The 12,723-nt window shown below is 44.2% G+C and overlaps 1 non-coding gene across 1 annotated transcript; it reads right to left on the reverse strand.

Moving 5' to 3' along the window:
• Positions 1-5,961: 5,961 nt before the first annotated feature.
• Positions 5,962-6,036, reverse strand: Trnas-cga. Its single transcript has one exon. It is a non-coding gene; the product is annotated as a tRNA-Ser (tRNA).
• Positions 6,037-12,723: the final 6,687 nt, after the last annotated feature.

Genomic DNA, 12,723 nt, shown 5'->3' on the forward strand with positions numbered 1-12,723 from the left:
TCACTTTATTTCGCTTCCGAAACAAAGATTCAGTTTTCATAATACAGGGTGTTTCAAAGATGTTGTTGTTGTGGTCTTCAGTCCTGAGACTGGTTTGATGCAGCTCTCCATGCTACTCTATCCTGTGCAAGCTTCTTCATCTCCCAGTACCTACTGCAACCTACATCCTTCTGAATCTGCTTAGTGTATTCATCTCTTGGTGTCCCTCTACGATTTTTACCCTCCACGCTGCCCTCCAATACTAAATTGGTGATCCCTTGATGCCTCAGAACATGTCCTACCAACCGATCCCTTCTTCTGGTCAAGTTGTGCCACAAACTCCTCTTCTCCCCAATCCTATTCAGTACCTCCTCATTAGTTATGTGATCTACCCATCTAATCTTCAGCATTCTTCTGTAGCACCATATTTCGAAAGCTTCTATTCTCTTCTTGTCCAAACTATTTACCGTCCATGTTTCACTTCCATACATGGCTACACTCCATACAAATACTTTCAGAAATGACTTCCTGACACTTAAATCTACACTCGATGTTAACAAATTTCTCTTCTTCAGAAACGCTTTCCTTGCCATTGCCAGTCTACATTTTATATCCTCTCTACTTCGACCATTACCAGTTATTTTGCTCCCCAAATAGCAAAACTCCTTTATTACTTTTAAGTGTCTCATTTCCTAATCTAATTCCCTCAGCATCACCCGACTTAATTCGACTACATTGCATTATCCTCGTTTTGCTTTTGTTGATGTTCATCTTCTATCCTCATTTCAAGACGCTATCCATTCCATTCAACTGCTCTTCCAAGTCCTTTGCTGTCTCTGACAGAATTACAATGTCATCGGCGAACCTCAAAGTTTTTATTTCTTCTCCATGGATTTTAATACCCACTCCGAATTTCAAAGATAGTTTTACAAAAATTGGGGACAGGTCCCTTACACCAAATAAAGAAAATTCTTATAAACATGTGTCATAAAATCTCTCTTTTTCAAGTTATTAATGAAATATTACAATTTAGATGATCGGAGCTCATCAATACATAAACTCGTAATACACTGTAACACAAAAAAACGACGTACCACGAAGGAATTATCCGAATTGGACGGAAATCGGTAGGTACGATGTTCATGTACACACAAACAGATGTGTACAGTTTCAAACAAACGAATCATTTATTCGAGGGACACAACTTCACAAACTGAGCAAGTCAATAATGCTTCGGTCCACCTCTGGCCCTTTTCCAAATAGTTATTCGGCTTATCACTGATTGAGAGAGTTGTTAGATGTCCTCCTGAGGGATATCGTGCCAAATTCTGTCCAACTGGCGCCTTAGATCGTCAAAATCCCGAAATGACTAAACGGCTCTGCCCATAATGCTCCAAACGTTCTCAGTTGGGGAAAGATCTGGCGACCTTTCTGGCCAAGGCAAGCACGAAGACAATCAGTAGAAACTCCCGCCGGGTACGGGTGGACTTATCTTGCTGAGATGGCTTGCCACGAAAGGCAACAAAACAAGGAGTAGAATATCGTGCTGTATGGGAACCGCAGATGACAGCCAAACGGGTCGTGCTGTGAGATGAAATGGCACCACAGTCCATCCCTCTTCTCTGGGGCGTCTCCGGACACGTCTTTGCTGGTCATCGGGACTCATTTCGCAGCGGGACGCATCACTGAAGACTATTTTACTCCCGTATACGAGATTCCAGGTCGAATTCTAAAAAGAAACGCTGTCTTCTGGCTGCGGGCCACTTCTACTCCAGTGGTAGGACTCAACGGATTCACTCGCAGAAGAGCGACTTACAGAGTCATTTATTATCGGTAACTGGCAACCTGAGACATTGTCCTACGGTCTGTGTAATTACCGACACTGGTGACTATGGCACTAGTGAAGCACTCCACTCGTATTTCGGAGAGCGGCGGTTCAAATCTTCGATTGGCCATCCAGATTTCGATTTTCCGTGATTTCCACAAATCGCGTAAGGCAAATGCCGGGATGGTTCCCTTCAAAGGACACTGCCGATTGCCTTCCCCACTCTGAGCTTGCGCTCCCTCTCTGTAGACAGCGTGGTCGACGGGGTGTTAAACTTTAACCTTCCTTCATTCATGTGTAATTACTGATAATAGATTCTCATCTTCATTCATCGACGTGTTCAGTAAGATTATTCTACACATACATAGCACTGCCCAGTTCGTGGCGGTAGGTACTTTTACCAATGCTCGTCATTCTCTTTCCTGTTAAATTCGCAAATCGAGCGAGGGAAAAAAGTTGGTCTGTATACGTCTGAATGAGCCCTACTTTTTTTATTTTTTTTTTACTTACGCGAGCTGAACATTGGGAAGCAATGGAATCGTTCTGTAGTCTGTCGCAAATTCCGGTCGTCTACACTTCCTCAACAGCGTTTCACAAAAAAATCGTCATCTTCCCTCCACGGATTTCCACCGAAGCTCACGGAACGTTTACTCAACACTTTCGCATGGATCGAACATAACTGTAACAAATTTAGTAGTACATCTCTGAACTGCTTCGATCTCTTCCTTTAATCCGACCACATTGGTTTAGAGAGCATTCCAGCAGTCCTTAGGTATGGGTTGAACAATCGTTGTGTACACCGCCTATTTCATAGGAGCGTCACATCTTTCCCAATAAACAGCAGTCGGCCATTTCCTACCCTACAACTGATACAATTTTTACCTTTCGTGGTTGGGGGTCGCAGTCGTGCATCATAGTAGCCACTGACTATAAAAAAATTATTTTCGCAATTTAAATGGTGAAAAAATGGTTTGCACAGTCAGAGGAAACTATGAAGTCCATTTAGTGTCGTTTCACAACGTAAGACTTAGATATCGAAGCGACCCGAGTGAGAGTGGCAGCATGCTATTAACATTATATTCATCCTGGCACTCAACTACGACGTTTTCACGTGCACCACAGCATTATCCACATTGCTTGCCACCCAGTCCGACGAGTGATATACTTACCTCAAACTGAGTGGCGGTCCTATCACACTTCCCTGTGGCCTTCAGATGTTAACTTTGTCTCCAATGAACACCCGCCGGCAAGTTCATCGGACACTGCAGTGAATTACCGACTACCGCTCTGAGCACTACAGCCACATCGATCTCGATGTGTTTCATTACATTGTACATTCGCAGGCTAGTTGCTTGTTGTACTTGGCGGAAGGAGCGATTTCACTGAGCAATCACTGAAAAAGTCTCTCTAGTTACGATAAATTCGCTGAGTAAGGCTGAGATGATCCATATTAGTATAAATACAAACATCACAAACAGTTTTGCATCACCTCGGTTCCATTGAGTTCCGGAACCTGTACAGAAAATTGGAATAGTGATCAACATAAACATCATTTCCGCCATTTTTACTGCTTGAAAACCACACATTGCATGTTGTACCACCATACAGCGAGACCTTCAGAAGTGGTGGTCCAGAATGTGTACACACCGGTACCTATAATACCCAGTAGCACGTCCTCTTGCACTGATGCATGCCTATATTCGTCGTGGCATACTATCCACAAGTGCATCAAGGCACTGTTGGTCCAGATTGTCCCACTTCTCAACGGCGATTCGGCGTAGATCCCTCGTCCATAAACAGCCCTTTTCAATCTATCCCAGCCATGTTCGATACGGTTCATGTCTGAAGAACATGCTGGCCACTTTAGTCGAGCGATGTCGTTATCCTGAAGGAAGTTATTCACAAGATGTGTGATAGCGAATTGTCCTCTATGAAGACGAATGCCTCGCCAATATGCTGCCGATATGGTTGTACTATCGGTCGTAAGATTGGCATTCACGTATCGTACAGTCGTTATGGCGCCTTCCATGACCACCAGCGGCATACGTTGGTCCCACATAATGCCACCCCAAAACAGCAGGGAACCTCCACCTTGTAGCACTCGCTGGACAGTATGTCTAAGGCGTTCAGCCCGACCGGATTGACTTCAAACACGTTCCGACGATTGTCTGGTTGAAGGCACATGCTGGGCGGAGTGGCCGTGCGGTACTAGGCGCTACAGTCTGGAACCGAGCGACCGCTACGGTCGCAGGTTCGAATCATGCCTCGGGCATGGATATGTGTTATGTCCTTAGGTTAGTTAGGTTTAATTAGTTCTAAGTTCTAGGCGACTGATCACCTCAGAAGTTAAGTCGCATACTGCTCTGAGCCATTTGAACCATTTTTTGAAGGCATATGCGACATTCATCGGTGAAGAGAAAGTGATGCCAATCCTGAGCGGTCCATTCTGCATGTTGTTGGGCCCATCTGTACCGCGCTGCATGGTGTCGTGGTTGCAAAGATGGACCTCACCATGGACGTCGCGAGTGAAGTTGCGCATCATGCAGCCTTTTGCGTACAGTTTGAGTCGTAACACGACGTCCTGTGGCTCCACGTAAAGCATTATTCAACATGGTGGCGTTGCTGTCGAGGTACCTCTGAGCCATAATCCGTAGGTAGCGGTCATCCACTGCAGTTGTAGCCCTTGGGCGGCCTGAACGAGGCATGTCATCGACAGTTCCTGTCTCTCTGTATCTCCTCCATGTCCGAACAACATCGCTTTAGTTCACTCCGAGACGCCTGGACACTTCCCTGTCGAGAGACCTTCCTGGCACAAACTAACAATGCGAACCCGATCGAACTGCGGTATTGACCGTCTAGGCATGGTTGAACTACAGACAACACGAGCCGTGTACCTCGTCCCTGGTGGAATGACTGGAACTGATCGGCTGTCGGACCCCCTCCGTCTAATAGGCGCTGCTCATGCATGGTTATTTACATCTTTGGGCGGATTTAGTGACATCTCTGAACAGTCAAAGGGACTGTGTCTGTGATACATTATCCACAGTCAACGTCTGTCTTCAGGAGTTCTGGGAACCGGGCTGATGCAAAACTTGTTTTGATGTGTGTATATTGCTTAACATTTAATCGTGCAGGTTATTATTTTGGGATATACTCCTAATGAATACCATTTATACATACGTATGACTGCAATGCTTGCTGTCGGTTTGCTCCGGAGCGAATATTTCGGTAGTTTAATTCGCCCAACAGGTGATAAATGGTCGGAGGAGGATTATCCCTTTACCAGCATGAAATTTACCTCGCAGCTTTTCATCACTTTTTCGTACGCTGTATTTTCCACTGGTGATTTGAATAATTTGTTGCAGTAGCAGAAACAGTTGGAAACAGTAGCTGCTACTGTTACGGGAAAGCCCACATCTCTCATGCGGAGGGCACGCAAGGTGACGCGACGCTTTCTTGTCAGAGCACAGTCGATTCCACAGGATTATCGAGTTTCCCGGCAGCTCTGCTGTTTTGCTACAGAGTATTTGCAGCATTGAATTACCGACTACCGCTCTGCGCGCGACAGCCACATCGATCCCGATGTTTTTCGTTGTGTTTTACACTCGTAGGCTAAATGTTCGCTGTGCTCGGCGGAACGAGCGGGGCTTTCACTGAATTAGAGAACCGTGCCAGCATTAGTCTCCGAGGGTAAAAACTATAGAGTGGAATCTTACCACACAGCGACTTGTCCTCAAAACTTAGACAATTTATTATCATACGATTTGCATCACGTTTATATTGCTGGAACAACTAAATTTAAGGTTTGCGCTTAAATACCATACTTGTAATAATCTTAAACTTCGAAATTCAATTCTGTTAAACTTTAAACAAGACAGATGTCTACCGAGTTAAGTGACGCAATGGAGAAACATTGGACTCTAAATCAGTAGCAGGGTAGTGCAAATCTCCATCCATCCATTCAGATTTAAGAGGGTGTGCTGAAAAGGAATTCCTCCGATGTTTTTCTGTGAAAACTCTTAAAGACAAAATATATTAATATTCTACATCTTTATTCGTCATGTCTGCATATTTATTCCTCAACGTAGTCATCCTGGTGACGAACACATTTCCCCAACGAGAGACCAATTTGAAACTTCCTGGCAGATTAAAACTGTATGCCGGACCGAGACTCGAACTCGGGACCTTTGCCTTTCGCGGGCAAGTGCTCTACCAACTGAGCTACCCAAGCACGACTCACGCCCCGTCCTCACAGCTTTACTTCTGCCAGTACCTCGCCTCCTACCTTCCAAACTTTACAGAAGCTCTCCTGCGAACCTTGCAGAACTAGCACTCCTGAAAGAAAGGATATTGCGGAGACATGGCTTAGCCACAGCCTAGGGGATGTTTCCAGAATGAGATTCCCACTCTGCAGCGGAGTGTGCGCTGATATGAAACTTCCTGGCAGATTAAAACTGTGTGCCGGATCGAGACTCGAACTCGGGACCTTTGCCTTTCACAGGCAAGTTTGGAAGGTAGGAGGCGAGGTACTGGCAGAAGTAAAGCTGTGAGGACGGGGCGTGAGTCGTGCTTGGGTAGTTCAGTTGGTAGAGCACTTGCCCGCGAAAGGCAAAGGTCCCGAGTTCGAGTCTCGGTCCGGCACACAGTTTTAATCTGCCAGGAAGTTTCATATCAGCGCACACTCCGCTGCAGAGTGGGAATCTCATTCTGGAGAGACCAATTTGTTGATACCATCACTGTAGAACATTCGACTTTGTTGACGGAACGACAACCTCACGCCTGCTTGCACCGCTTCATCACTATCAAAGTAAAGTCCTCTACTGTGTTCTTTACGTTTTGGAAACAGATCAAAGTCGGATGGGGCCAAGTAGAGACTGTATGGAGGATGATCGATGACACAACTGAAGGTGTCGGATTGTTGCAGATGTCGCAGCGCTCGTGTGTTGTCTGCCACTGGCATGCCGAAGGATATTGTGCTCCGTGTGTGGACGAACTCCTCGAATTCGAAACTCGTTTGCGGCTCATAGTTTCTCATGCAACGACATAGTTACCTTACAGACCGCCGACGGTTACATGCTACAATTCGGAGCCCTCTAGAGGCAGAGGCCTGCAAATATGTAGACATGAAGAATAAAGATGTAGAATGTTGATAACGTTTGTTTTATTTAAAAAGATTTAAGAACTTTCACATAAAAAATTAGGAGGCATTATCTTTCGGCATGCGATGGTCCATTTTCCGTCGTTGCTCTATATCTCATAAAACATATGTCGGGATGATATCTTTGAAAAAGACACAGACGATTTGCTTTCCGATGGCAAGCATGTGCTCCTTTTCTAATACCACGCTCTCAATGGTAGCCGCGCGGGTTTATCCGAGCGGTCTCGGGCGCTGCAGTCATGGACTGTGCGGCTGGTCCCGGCGGAGGTTCGAGTCTTCCCTCGGGCATGGGTGTGTGTGTTTGTCGTTAGGATAATTTAGGTTAAGTAGTGTGTAAGCTTAGGGACTGATGACCCTAGCAGTTAAGTCCCATAAGATTTCACACACATTTGAATTTTTTTTGTCAACGGTACATTAAACCCCAGTCTTCCTTTACTTTTCTAAGCAGCTTACCGTAACGATTAGTCATCTTTCAGATTATGTAGCTGGGAGGGCATAATGGTAGTGCTTTGACGATTTAAAAAAGTCGATACCTAGTAATTTGGAGCTGTTACTAGCACGTGCTTATATAGGTGAAACTATTTCTGATGAAGATAAAGAATTGTTTTCCTTGGAAGCAATGGGTTTTCAAAGCTCGCTAAGGGAACATGTACGAATGAGTTTCTCGGCCACATCGCCTTGGAAAACAACTGGGAAAGAAGGTGAAGGAGGCCCGTGGGGAAGTGAGGAAAATTGTAAACCGCCAAACACAATGAACGGGAAACAGTGCTCGAAAAGTACTAGCAGGAATTTAGGGAGCACTTATCTGAATTACTCATTTGTGAACGTCGATGATGGCGATCTACCACTCTGCAGCTTCTTACAACTGATCGGCGTAAGTACTGATAAATTCACATCATGCGCGATGTTATCTCAATAGCGAAAAACATTAAAGTTGGAAATAAAATAACAAAGCAAGAGTAATATATACAGCTATACAGTAATTTTTTAGCTTTAATAGCTCTCGGAAAGAAAAGGTTACTCGTAACCCCGAAAACTGTTGGTATCTTGCACACTAGAGATTCGTCACAATCAATGAATGTAGGTGTCACTGAAGAAAATATTAGATATCGGGGGCGAGTAATTATGAACATCCAGATTTCTGCGTCAGACTAACTGACATAGTTAAAATGCTTAAGTTTAACTATTGGTTACGGTTCAAGCCCTAACAAATCTATATTCACATTTTTGCTTTGCAAACCATTTTATAGTGCATATTGCAGTGAACTTCGAAGCGATATCAGTCTTTCCCCCTAAGACGTTCGAGCGGTTAGACAGGGTGTAAAATGCGACATTAGGCAAACAGCGACATCCACATGCTGGAAGTATCGGTATTTCGGTGACGAAAACGACTGCTGCTAGTGCCGACATGGGCTTTCAATCCTGAAGCAACGGACGTCTCAAAAAGACTTAGAGAGTCGCACAATATATCACCGGTTGTGCATAGAAGAGCTCTAAATTTACTTTGATATAAGACGTACGAAAACATACAGTACAGCAACTAGTGTAAGTACTTTCCAGTTTCTATGTCTGCCGCTCAAGATATACTTGCAAAATTTTTGTAGCACTGGGATTGCTCCGAAAGAGACCAAGCTAATGTCATTATTATGGAGTCAGCGTGAACCTAACACAGCATCTCCAAATACTAACAGTATATTTCGTAGCAGCTTAGCGAGGATTAGGAGGAGCGACCACCGTGAATCCTCTGCAGCCTTCTAGACTGGTTCAGACGGGCATATATTATCATCGACAGGTTACCTGGCAGGTTTGCTGCACTTACTCTTTTGGAAACACAGAAATGATATAGGGCAGTATTCACGCCAATAACTCCTTCTTCCATTCATTACTGAAAAGGCAGTGACATTGGTCTTACAGAAACAATTGGTTTCCCCACTTTTTATCTAAGGACAATAAATTCTAAGTCTTTAGAAAACGAAAAACAGGTTAGATCAGCTGAAAAAGCAGTTAATAATATCAAATGTGATCTAGTAGGGTTGTCAGAAGTGCGAAGACCAAACAGGATTAAAATCGAGACATACTTCATATTACAGAGTAGCAGATCGGTACTGGGAAGACATTAAATTTTATCCGTTACAGTTTTATGTGGTACTGTTACAAAGAAGAGAGAGGAAACTGTAGAAACTTCCGAAAGTTTCTATGTTAAAGATGAAAATGTATATTTATGAGGTACCTCAGTTATTATTGCTCAAGATTTGTAATACTAGTGTCATATTACATTAACGAGTGCTGAGTATACCTTACTTTAAGTGCACTGAAACCCAGAAGAGACAACTGACTACATCCAGTAAACAAAAATGTAATGTAATGCACTGATATGCCTAAAGATGAGTGTGTAAGCCCTCGAAACGTGTCGGGGGAGTAAGTAAGTGACAGACATAAATAATTGTTTTAATTTATCTTTCATTCCGAAGATTTGTTTAATTGTCTGTATAATTCAAACTCACGGGCAATTATTCAAATGGTTCAAATGGCTCTGAGAACTATGGGACTTAACATCTGAGGTCATCAGTCCCCTAGAACTTAGAACTACTTAAACCTAACAAACCTAAGGACATCACACACATCCATGCCCGAGGCAGCATTCGAACCTGTGTCCGTAGCGGTCGCGCAGTGCCAGACTGAAGCGCCTACAACCGCTCGGCCACACCGGCCGGCAGTAGTAATTAATTCGTTCGAGGCATGAAGAAATAAAGGTGTCTGAAGATAGTGATATCAACAGAAAATATTAAAGAAATATTAATGTGACTTCCAAAACTGTGTACAGAATGCCTATAAGAGGGAATTTAACTGGAATACTGCTAAAATTGCTATACCTGACAAGAAAGAAGACAGGCGAGACAGAGAAAACTATAGATGTATTAGCCTCCTCCCAGCAATGTTCAAAATATTCGTAAGGGGTACTGCCTAGCGAAGAACTCTGAATGCATATAAGCACCGGAGAAGAAAGCTCACATTTGTCACGGTCCAGATTTTATCGTACTCGCCGCATAACTAGATAATTTTAGACTTATGTTAGTAACTATTGCAATTCGAGGAAATGAAACGTGCCCGCACACGGAAAACAGGGACGCCGAGGGAAGAAGGAAGAAAAGAAACAGAGTGAGCTGCATTGCGCGAGAAAATTACGTGTCTGCAGGAACCTGCGAGAACAAAACCTTCAGATAGGAGCTTATCTACGCCTGGGGGTGGCGGATCGCATTGGCGCCCAGCTGCAGATAAGACATCCCCACAGAAAGTCCGCAACCAGCAAGTGTCGCCAGCCTGTGATTAGAAGAAAGTGCCTTCGGTACTTTGTATCTTGACTGTGGCCAAAACTCTCCTAAAACCCATTACTAGTGCTCGTCAAGTACTGGTTTCTCCCGAAGAGGAGATTTTGCGGCATTTCAATCCCAGGCTCTTCATCAAATTGTTTAATGTAGCCATTTTTCATCTGCCTCGATAATCTTTAAGCTCCGCACGTCTCCCTCCACTATCAAACTGACTATCCCCTGATGCTACAGGAAGTGTCCTATCAACTAATTCATTTTTAGTCAAGGGGTGTGTCACCATAAATTTCTTTTCTCTCACTTAGTATCTCCTCACCAGTTAACCAATCTACCCACCTCATTTTCAGCATCCTTCTGTAGCCTTCTTTTCAGAACCGTTCCAGTACGTTCTCTTCTGGTCTGAATTGTTTATCGTCCATATTTCACTTCCGTTCAAATGGCTCTAAGCACCATGGGACTCAACATCTGTGGTCATCAGTCCCCCAGACTTAGAACCACTTAAACCTAACTAACCTAAGGACATCACATCCATGTCCGAGGCAGGATTTACTTCCGTACAAGACCGCATTCCAGCAAGTGCCATCGGAAAATACTTCCTGATACTTAAATTTATATTTGATGTTGAGATATTTTCTTTTTTAGGAAAGATTTTCTTGTCGTTACATTCTTTCTACGTCCTCCATCGTCAGTTATTTTGCTACACAAATAGCGAAACTTCACGATGTCTACTTCTGTTGACGCATTTGGTGACTTACTCCATACTTTATTACAGAATCATCCAGTTCTTCATTAGTACGGAAACATTCTAGATCTAAAACACATGAACAAAATAATAAAAATTTTAACAGTATAAATATTCGAACAGCACACATTAAATGTACTTCGAAATGTCTTTCGAAACGCCTGATCTATACAGACATTGATACTACTGTACTTTATTCAGATTCTCGGATGGCCAAAACGCCATCAATCGAGTAACTCCTATCTCGTGGTAGTATTTTATTGATGCAAGTGAAATAAAGTTCCAGGTAGTACATCAGCCAGTCTTACAAGAACACAAGAAAATCTTAATTTCAGATACATTTAACACGGTAATTTTGTCATATTTACACTGCTGGCCATTAAAATTGCTACACCAAGAAGAAATGCAGATGATAAACGGGTATTCATTGAACAAGTATATTACACTACAACTGGCATGTGATTACATTTTCACGCAATTTGGGTGCGTAGATCCTGAGAAATCAGTACCCATAACAACCACCTCTGGCCGTAATAACGGCCTTGATACGCCTGGGCATTGAGTCAAACAGAGCTTGGAAGGCGTGTACAGGTACAGCTGTCCATGCAGCGATACCACAGTTCATCAAGAGTAGTGACTGGCGTATTATGACGAGTCAGTTGCTCAGCCACCATGGACCAGACGTTTTCAGTTGGTAAGAGATCTGGAGAATGAGCTGGCCAGGGCAGCAGTGGAACACTTTCTGTATCCAGAAAGGCCCGTACAGGACTTGCAACATGCGAGTGTGCATTATCCTGCTGAAATGTAGGGTTTCGCAGGGAACGAATGAAGGGTAGAGCCACGGGTCGTAACACATCTGAAATGTAACGTCCACTGTTCAAAGTGCCGTCAATGCGAACAAGAGGTGACCGAGACGTGTAACAAATGGCACCCCATACCATCACGCCGGGTGATACGCCAGTATGGCGATAACGAATACACGCTTCCAATGTGCGTTCACCGCGATGTCGCCAAACACGGATGCGACCATCATGATGCTGTAAACAGAACCTGGATTCATCCGAAAAATGACGTTTTGCCATTCGTGCACGCAGGTTCGTCGTTGAGTACACCATCGCAGGCACTCCTGTCTGTGATGCAGCGTCAAGGGTAACCGCAGCCATGGTCTCCGAGCTGATAGTCCATGCTGCGGCAAACGTCGTCGAACTGTTCGTGCAGATGGTTGTTGTCTTGCAAACGTCTCCATCTGTTGACTCAGGGATCGAGACGTGGCTGCACGATCCGTTACAGCCATGCGGATAAGATGCCTGTCATCTCGACTGCTAGTGATAGGAGGCCGTTGGGATCCAGCACGGCGTTCCGTATTACTCTCCTGAACCCACCGATTCCTTATGCTACTAACAGTCATTGGATATCGATCAACGCGAGCAGCAATATCGCGATATGATAAACCGCAATCGCGATTGGCTACAATCCGACCTTTATCACAGTAGGAAACGTGATGGTACGCATTTGTTTTTACACGAGGCATCACAACAACGTTTCACCAGGCAACGCCGGTCAACTGCTGTTTGTGTATGAGAAATCGGTTGGAAACTTTCCTCGTGTCAGCACGTTGTAGGTGTCGCCATCGGCGCCAACCTTGTGTGAATGCTCTGAAAAGCTAATCATTTGCATATTACAGCATCTTCTT

This window comes from Schistocerca americana, chromosome X (assembly GCF_021461395.2).
Source record: "Schistocerca americana isolate TAMUIC-IGC-003095 chromosome X, iqSchAmer2.1, whole genome shotgun sequence".
Taxonomy (NCBI): Eukaryota; Metazoa; Arthropoda; class Insecta; order Orthoptera; family Acrididae; genus Schistocerca; species Schistocerca americana.